The following is a 10,457-nucleotide window of genomic DNA, read 5'->3' on the forward strand; positions in this document are numbered from 1 at the left end:
GGCAACCATAAATTGGTTCATAATAATAGTACAGTCTAGTATATACAGTCACGAAGCTCAATACGTAGTAAATATGCGTCATAGATAGTTGCTAACCACTAGGATCGCTAATATCGCCTCAATACAGACAATGCGAAATAGTACCGGCAGAGTCTATTGTTCCTAGCATCCTCACAACTCAAGCTTCGTGACTGTATATACTAGACTGTGACAATAGTAATAAATGTCTTTCTAAAATAACACCTACTCCCAAAAACATTGTTTTCATTAACTTATCATGAAATTTAAAAAAAGATGTCAATTTACAAAACAGAAATTTTCTCTGTTTAAACAAAATGAAAGCATTATTTTAAGGTGAATAGGTCTATTGTATGATTCCCACATTTTCTTCCAACAGATCTGCGTAGGTCAGTATTGCAAGCAATTCCGTTCTAGACAATCTGGCTACATTTTTATATTAAAAAACCAACTGACGGTGCAGGACGCCAAATTTTAAGTGTTAACAGTAGCTTTTAGGGCTGCAGTAATATCGGGGAAAAAAAATTTAAATAACCTAATCTTACACATTTTTATCTTAATACCTTTCTAATTCCCTATTCAAACAAAGATTTTCAAACTGTTCATATATTTTATATACCGGTATTTGTAACGTGCTAAAATAACTTAAAGTATTTTCGTTTCTTTTAAATATAACTGCAAAATTCAGAGTAGGTTTAATTTTTCTTGTTATTAATAATTAAACAAGCCCTTGTTCTGCTCCAAAAGCAATAGAATAAAAAGCACGGATAAAACTCATACCATTACACATCCCTACACAGTTCGTGAGTAGAAATTTGAAAGAAAAAAAAATCCTTATTTAGATTTATATTTTACTCCTTTCCACAAAATCAGGATTTACACGATTATTTTCATTTTGGCGGAACATTTTTAAAGAACATTCGGGACAATCCCGATTTTTAGGGACGCATGAAACCCCAGTAGCATTAAAAAAACTGACTTTGCCAAAATTCACGATATTTGGCTTTCCGATGTTCATATCAGAAGTTCACCATCGTTGCTCTTAAGTTCAGTGCACCAATACTGTGTAACTTTCAGTATAATTTTACACTTTCTGTAGCAGAAAGTTAAATTCAAATTACTTAACATTATTATCGCCATTTAAGAAACTTTATATCTTAATAGTTAACACGCTTTAGGCCTACTGTTCTTTATATTTAAGAAGCGTTATAATAGTAATTAATTAATAATCTTATTAATGTTAAAAACTATGGTAAACATATTCGTACGGAACTCGACAATTTTAGTACTAAGGTGCTATATACGTTCGTTCATCATATTATGATGTTAATAAATGTATAATTACTGTTGCATAGATACCTAGGAATTAACAATAATAGTAACTGTATATGAAAAAAGTGATTGTTAATAAACTTATTATACTTATTAAATATGAGAATTTCATTCCTTTTGTAAATGTTGTCAAAATGTTTGTAATATTTCATCTACAATGCACATAAAACAATATGGTTAAATTAATGAAATGTCAAAACCAGGCGCTCACGTCACCCCGCAATAGCTGTCAGTAATCGATAAATAAAAACGAAGATATGATAGGATGAAATTAATTTAGCTACTTTACAAATACACACTGCCTGTTCAGTCCCGTTTGTTATAATTAGAGTTGAGAATTCCATCCGAATGCATGTTTTATAGGAACATAAAACATAGCTCAAACTTAGTACTTATTCATTACTTGCCGGTTCCACGTATGTGTTCTTTTCCCGTGCATATTTAAATGTTTTGGCCTTTTTGGGGATTAAAACATGAATATTTAAGCAATTTTTGGCTTAATCATGCATATAATATACATTATATTCCGTTTAAATGCACGTTTTAATGGTTTTGAATGGACACCTCAGTTTCTCGATTTTTATGTCCCTTATTTTAGCTTCAGGAATCGGGAGTGAAGAAGGAAAAAATAAAGAACTAAATAACAGAAAAAGGTTCAGTCAAGTTTGAACTCATAACTTCTTGCGATGTTGCTTACAAAAACATATTGACTGACAAGCGCAGAAACCGCATAGTAACCAATTTATAAATGTTGTTAGTTGTTAACTGTGCAAAAAAAAAAAAAAGTTAAGTGAAATAATTTCGAACAAAAATGAAAGTGCAAATCTTAATGTATTTTCCGCTTGTTCGTGCATGTTTCATAGTTTGATAGTGCATGAATGCATATATATTTTGGGATTTTATAGTCCATGAAATTCTCGTCTCTAGTTATAATACTGTTTCAAAATATAAAAAGAAGATGCCTCACTATACTTCAAAGCAACAAAATCAACTATCCTGAAAACACTATCCACGAATACGTTTAATACAACAATAAAATTATATTATAATACAAAACACGAAAAAGATAGAGGCCTCTGTACCAACCCCTAAGAACTCTCTCCCCTGAACAATATGTTAACTTCTTTCTCGAGAACTATTTTTAAAATAAAAATGCTTATTAACTTCCTACCTGTTGTAGAAGTGAAGTTCTAGAATTAAAAGTTCACTTATATGCGTGTAAATTACTACTTCCTAATTAAAGCTACTCTTTTCTGTCAACCACCTAACAGACGAAATGGATCTGCCAAAAACAGCTGAGACAAAACATGGAGGTGCTGTTTCTGGAGCAAATATTTGTAGAAAGAGATCATAAGAATTCAAACTTAAATTCAACTATATTACATATGTATTAATTATTATTTAGTTCTTAATTCGTTTAAAATAAAATAATATAATAAAAACCAATTAGAACTACAATATTATCATATAATTTTAAGAAAACCTATAGTCCTACATGAATTACATGGTGTAGAACCTTATGTATGTAATTCTTGTTTTGCAAGACTATAGCTTTTCTACCGCCGAGGCTCCTAATAATAAACATATCACAGTCCAATATGTACAGTCACGAAGCTCAATACGTAATAAATATGCATCCATAGATAGTTGCTAACCACTAGGATAGCTACTATCGCCTCATTCCAGACAATGCGAAATAGTACCTGCACAGTCTATTGTTCCTAGTACCCTCATAAACTCAACCTTCGTGACTGTATGTACCAGACTAATAATATAATTATACTTATTAAATTATATGATCTGCATCGAATTCAAGCGCGCCTCTTGATCAAATTCCAATTCTACAATAGTGTATGTATAGGCTTTTGAAAACTGCGACAAGCCAACGGCAGAGAACAACACATTATGCAAATCCTATCCCGTTGCTACGAAATGACTACGAGAGACGAGAAAGAGAGAGTAGTCTAAAGGTCATATTCGTCACTCATCCTGTCTTGTATAGCATTTTGGAAGTAGGTACCGAGGTACCTTTTTTACTTCCATGCTTCCCTGTCATTCTGTGCACTTGTACCTTATTACATGCATGATCAATTAGAATTCTTACTATTAAATACAGTTCACCATATTGTGGTACAGTATATGTTTGGGGAAGCCCTGTTACATACATGAAGGGATGAGAATGATATTCCAAAGCCACACTTTTAACAAAAAGTGTTTTGCGCTCGTTAATTTCGTACACATTCGGGAAAGCTGCTACTAAAATATTATAAAATTTACTCAACAAATAACGTAAGTAGGATGCTGAAGAAATTATCACACCACACTTAATACCATTGGACTCTAAACCTTTAACATGATCTCCTGTAAAATTTTGTCTTTGATTAGAACTGTATCATTCCCACCCCTTCATATTTCCAAAGACTTAAAGGGAATAAAATACCTGACGCGGTGCATTTCGAATAAAAATGTTCTCAAATGACAAGATTAAATTAAACAAGAGTGCAGGCGTTCGGCTACCTAATCGCTCACAAGAATAGGAGTGGTAAGCACAATAAGCATCAGGCTGCAGTGTATGCCTTCGGGTATTCCTCCGTACAAGAGAAAAAAAAAGTGCAATATTTTATATTTAAATATCTACTGTTTAAGGAAAGTTCCTAAATTAATTTTAATCATCAATCCATTAACAAAATTAATTTTAAGAATTAGAGCAATGCATAATTAACGATTTTGAACAGTTACAGATAGCAGAATACTTTTACTAAAATATAAACTTTTGTGCCCAGACTCTGCATTATCAAGATTTCATTACTGGATATGACATGTGGAGGCATTTCCATAATTAATGTCAGGTTTCACATACATTTCAATTCCAAAAAGCATTAAGATTATTATTGCGTGAATGAGAAATGGCCAATGAATTTTGCTTGTAGTCATCATTCAGGTACCTAGAAGGCTTCTTTCCTATACAACAAATCTAAATTCCTTAGCAGTTTTGTTTCTTTCCTGAAGGAAGCCACATTTATAATTTTTATTATCCTAACAAATCCATCATTCTTGCACAATCTAGATTCTTCTGTATTTATTGGCAAACACTTATCAATCCGACCATCAAGAAAGATTTTACTGCTTTCTTTATACAGAATTCTGTTGCCTATAAAAAGCAAAAAAGATTGAATACCACTGGTTTATAACATATCATGTGTTTCTGATAGAATTACAAACTAGAGTAAAAAACAAAAATTCCGTAAAATTATTACAAAAAACGCAGGATGTAGCGAGTTTGAGCTTGTTTCATTAGATTGCCTGCAAAAAAAAAAAAAGCACGCACGCGCGCGCGCGCGCGCACGCGCGCGCGCACACACACACACACACACACACACACACACACACACACACACACACACACACACACACACACACACACACACACACACACACACACACACACACACACACACACACACACACACACACACACACACACACACACACACACACACACACACACACACACACACACACACACACACACACACACACACACACACACACACACACACACACACACACACACACACACACACACACACACACACACACACACACACACACACACACACACACACACACACACACACACACACACACACACACACACACACACACACACACACACACACACACACACACACACACACACACACACACACACACACACACACACACACACACACACACACACACACACACACACACACACACACACACACACACACACACACACACACACACACACACACACACACACACACACACACACACACACACACACACACACACACACACACACACACACACACACACACACACACACACACACACACACACACACACACACACACACACACACACACACACACACACACACACACACACACACACACACACACACACACACACACACACACACACACACACACACACACACACACACACACACACACACACACACACACACACACACACACACACACACACACACACACACACACACACACACACACACACACACACACACACACACACACACACACACACACACACACACACACACACACACACACACACACACACACACACACACACACACACACACACACACACACACACACACACACACACACACACACACACACACACACACACACACACACACACACACACACACACACACACACACACACACACACACACACACACACACACACACACACACACACACACACACACACACACACACACACACACACACACACACACACACACACACACACACACACACACACACACACACACACACACACACACACACACACACACACACACACACACACACACACACACACACACACACACACACACACACACACACACACACACACACACACACACACACACACACACACACACACACACACACACACACACACACACACACACACACACACACACACACACACACACACACACACACACACACACACACACACACACACACACACACACACACACACACACACACACACACACACACACACACACACACACACACACACACACACACACACACACACACACACACACACACACACACACACACACACACACACACACACACACACACACACACACACACACACACACACACACACACACACACACACACACACACACACACACACACACACACACACACACACACACACACACACACACACACACACACACACACACACACACACACACACACACACACACACACGGAAACAAACACAATGGTCAAATTGACTCACTCGTATAGTTTGTTATTAATGACTGTTGCATAGTATAGAAGCTGTGGTGTGTGTTAGAGAACAGATCATTTCTCGTTCGTGTGATGGAATCTGTTACAGCATGTTGTTGAGTAAAGCAAGTAGTAGTGATAAAAGAGAGACAAAATTTTGTGTTTTACACAGCCAGGCACAAGTGATAATATTTAGTGTGTACGAGTTTAAGAAATATTCCAACGATGAAGAAAAAAGTAAACTTGACTTCAGAAAGTGTGTCAGGTTTTAAATTCTGAAGCATGTGATGTGAACCAATCTACGGTGTCCCAAATATGTTCGGTCCAGGGACTCCAGTTTTTCAGTCACTCAGAAAACATATAAAAATGTACCAAAGAGGACGACAAACCTAGAAGACTTCGAAAAAGACGTAATACATAGAACTGTTTTAGAATTTTATTGTGACAAATTTTTTCAACTGCCAAAAAGATTACTTATTTTCTACAGAACAAAATTGCTTACACTGACTCCACTGTTTCGACATTGAGAATATTAAAAAATTATATAATATTGAGATCTGGGGTAGTAGGTTATCCAGCAGAAACATCGATAAAGAGCCAAAATGTGTAAAAATTTTTAGGAATACCGGAGAATGCTTCTAACCTGGCAGCGTTACTAGAAATGAGAACCGATTCAAGTATGGGAATTATTCTAGAAAGAAAAATCAAATATTTAGGTAATATTCTGTGTAGGAATGATTCAGCAGTTATGAAAACGTATATTTTGTATGAAAGCCGCTAATTGGAAATCGAATTGGCTGAAAGAGCTGGAACGAGAAATAAACAGATTAGGTCTAAATTGGCTATGGAGAGAACTAGGGTCTATAAACACGAAAACTATTGGGAGAATAGTAAAAGAGAGGACAAACGAAATTTTGAGGCAAGACATTTTTAGTAATATTAAAGATGTAGAATCACTAAAATACTATAGAGAGGTTAAACAGTTCTGGGAACAGGAAGAATATATTAGACTAAATTCAAGGGAAGAGAGAATGGGAATGGCATGGAGGAGATTAGGTATCTGCAGGCTCAAGAATAAGAGAGGGAACGTAGAGAAGGATAAATGTCCTTTGTGTGGACTAGCTGAGGACGCAATGCATATTGAGTTAAAGTGTCATACAACAAATGATTTGAGAAACAGTTGGGTGGATAAAAAATTTCTACAAATAAACGCTATAGTAGCTTATAAAAAAATGAATGGTCACCTAAACACCAGCAATCTGCATAAATTAGGAAAATTTCTTTTTAGAGTTAAAATTAGATGGGAAGAGAAAGTCAGAGCTCTAACGGAGATGGAATTATAAATGTTGAGTAGTCACACGATAAGAAACTACGAAGAGTAGTCAATGAAGTTAACAGAATAATTCTTAAGAGATTGAGCATAAAAATGAAAAAGCTAAAGTAGGAGTTATTACTATTATTATTATTATTGTGAACAGAGGATACTTATAGATCAATATGTATTAGTTTTTGTTATATCTGTATTGAGAGTGATGGCAGATTAAGAACTGGAATACATCTAATCCGCCATGACATGAACAAAGATTGATGAAATAAATAAATAAATAAATATTAAAAAGTTTAGACTTCAAATATAAGAAAACTAATGACAGACGGAAATTACTTATGGAGAGGAGTGATATTATTGCGTTATGGTTAAAATTAGTGACAGGCAGAATTGAATCATTTTAAAAATTGAATAATCTGTTCTCGAATAATATTAAAAATCAAATAATTTATTCGAATGAAAGTTTTTGACTACTTTTATCATTCGAATAACGATTTGATTAATGATCAGCAGGGTCTCACTTTTTTGTTCTCTTATCCAACATCCAGCATGACAGCCATAATGATAGCAGTGACAACAGTGTATTGTGCAAGCACATGAGTTTATATATTTTTTTATTCTAATCACATGCTGTAGTTATCTGCAACTTTCGATAAAGATGTTGATTCCTGTGTCCCATAACTAGACGAGAAAAAGAGGAGAGAAGTGAAACAGAGACAATCTGCAGTAAGTCTTTATTGCACGCGTGGTTAGCCAAATGTATATGATTGATGAGCAATCAGTGTTCTCGAGATCTTCCTTCTCTAAACTGTTCTCATTCTTCACTTCTCACAGCATCTTCTATCTGAGCAAAGTATTTGAATATTAATTGTTCACGATTCGAGATATATCTCGAGAACTTGAAGAATCGAATAATTCGTATTTTTACTCGAATACTATTATCACTAGTTAAAATTTCTTCGAACAATGCACGAAATTTGAGTTTCTGACAAGAGATTAATATTTTACTTCAACGAGACCTGGATAAACGTGCAAAACAATTTGGAAGACACTTTCATAAAATAGATAGGATAGGCCAATATTTTAGAACTAAGGACCATTACACACTTGAAGAGATCTCGCTAGCGAGAAATGTGTTGCAAGAAAGAGGCGAAGAGCCTTCCTCCACACACTTAGCGAGTTTTCGCTATCACAGATCACACCTCACTATGATTATCTATGCACTGCCTTCATGCAGAGAATCACTCGTTGGGGGGAAATATTACAGATTATGTATTTACATATATTGTCTTACTTAAATATATAATCTGTAAGTATATTGTCGTACTTTACAAGTTATGTACAAGCATTACTATGTTGAATCTGAATCTTCAGATGATGAGAAAATGGAAATTGTACGAACATATTTTGTTAATTAAAAGAAAAAGTAGGCCTAAAATTAAATCCAGAAATATCTGGAAATCACATTGTATCTCACGAAGATAAGAGCGAGTTTCGGACATTATGTAAACTGTTAAGACATATTGATACATTATTTCAAATGTTATAATTAATATTATTAAATCTCACCAAAATAAAATATAGCCCTATTTAATTTCAGATCATCTGATATTTGTTTCTTCTTTAAGTTTCGTGTTTTTGTAGTTTTCATTCCATGTATCATATCATTCACCAATCAAAATACCCCTCATTTCTCGTGAAAAAAATTGAATAGACTACAGTGGATTTTATGTTGTCAGCAAACAGCTGGATACTTTAAAAAGATTGGTCCCATGTTATCATATAAATAGGCCTACAGGTTGCATCGTACAAATTCGATAAGTTTCTCACTGCAATTATCAGCCATCTTTCCTCATTGTCAATAAAAACAATAAAATTCATTGCCACCTGTGATATTACTTCATCTTTTGCTACATTCAATTGTCAAAAAGAATATGAATGTCAAATATCTTTGATAAATGTGTCAAGAAAATTCGCTGAGCTACTGATTTCAGTGAGAACTCGCTTGAGGTTTTCACCTCGAACGAGAATCTCTTTCAGTGTGTGGAAGTCCGTTGGAATCCATGTTATCAATCTTTGAATTTTCTCGCACCACATTTCTCGCTAGCAAGATCTCTTCAAGTGTGTAAGGGGTCTAAATGTAATAAATTTAAGTAGACAGTGACACAGAGAACAAAAGCAGTGCAGGAATGACGAAGACAATGCAATGCCAAAACTGGTATCTCCCTCCCTTTCACTCCAATATCTCCATCTCTCGCATACATGAGACACCGATATTACAATGCCGCAGTGATCTATTGGTTCTCGCCATATGCAGGAGATTTACCATGATAACAGTATCCAGAATAAGGTTAATAAAGAAATTTATAGGTTTTGCTTGTATCTGTTTGCATATGATCAAAGAAAATAATGAAATGCCTATTATTCTAAGTATTTAACACGAGTACTCAATTCAGAATACTGTATCCTATTCAAAATACTACACTATTATGGACCTTAGGCACATTTTCAGATTTTCTTTATTATTTTTCGTGCTTTTTACCCATCATTTGTAAGAAGAGGAAATTCATAGTGAAACACAGTGGAACACGTGTTGTCAGCAAATGGCTGGATACACTACAAAGATAGATAGATTTACTATTTTTCACAAGACCTGAACGGATTTTACAACTTCCATAGAAGATTATTAATGCCTCAATTTAGTTGTACGATTAAAAGTGCAATCATATTCAACATTTTCACATGAACTCTATTTCAACACATTTACTGCAAATTAAAATTCATCACAAATCCTTGAATTCTTCCTGTGCAATCCCTATAGACCTCTCAAATATGAAGTCAGCAATTTATCTTATGTACCTCTAATTCAGGAGCTTTCAATTTCAAAAACAAGTAAATGTGTGTATCAATAAAAAGGGAAGATAATAAGTATAACAA

General features: G+C 35.1%; 1 protein-coding gene across 2 annotated transcripts in view; it reads right to left on the reverse strand.

Moving 5' to 3' along the window:
* The window catches only part of unc-104 (kinesin family member unc-104), a 439,225-nt gene extending 436,573 nt beyond the window's left edge, over nt 1-2,652 (reverse strand). Inside the window, exon 1 of one of the 2 annotated variants that reach the window (XM_069849498.1) lies at nt 2,522-2,652. The gene's annotated coding sequence lies outside the window, so the exon portion shown is untranslated. The remainder of the gene's footprint in view (nt 1-2,521) is intronic. The other variant, XM_069849500.1, reaches the window with a different exon arrangement.
* Between the last annotated feature and the right edge of the window lie 7,805 nt (nt 2,653-10,457).

Source organism: Periplaneta americana, chromosome 16 (genome assembly GCF_040183065.1).
Source record: "Periplaneta americana isolate PAMFEO1 chromosome 16, P.americana_PAMFEO1_priV1, whole genome shotgun sequence".
Taxonomy (NCBI): Eukaryota; Metazoa; Arthropoda; class Insecta; order Blattodea; family Blattidae; genus Periplaneta; species Periplaneta americana.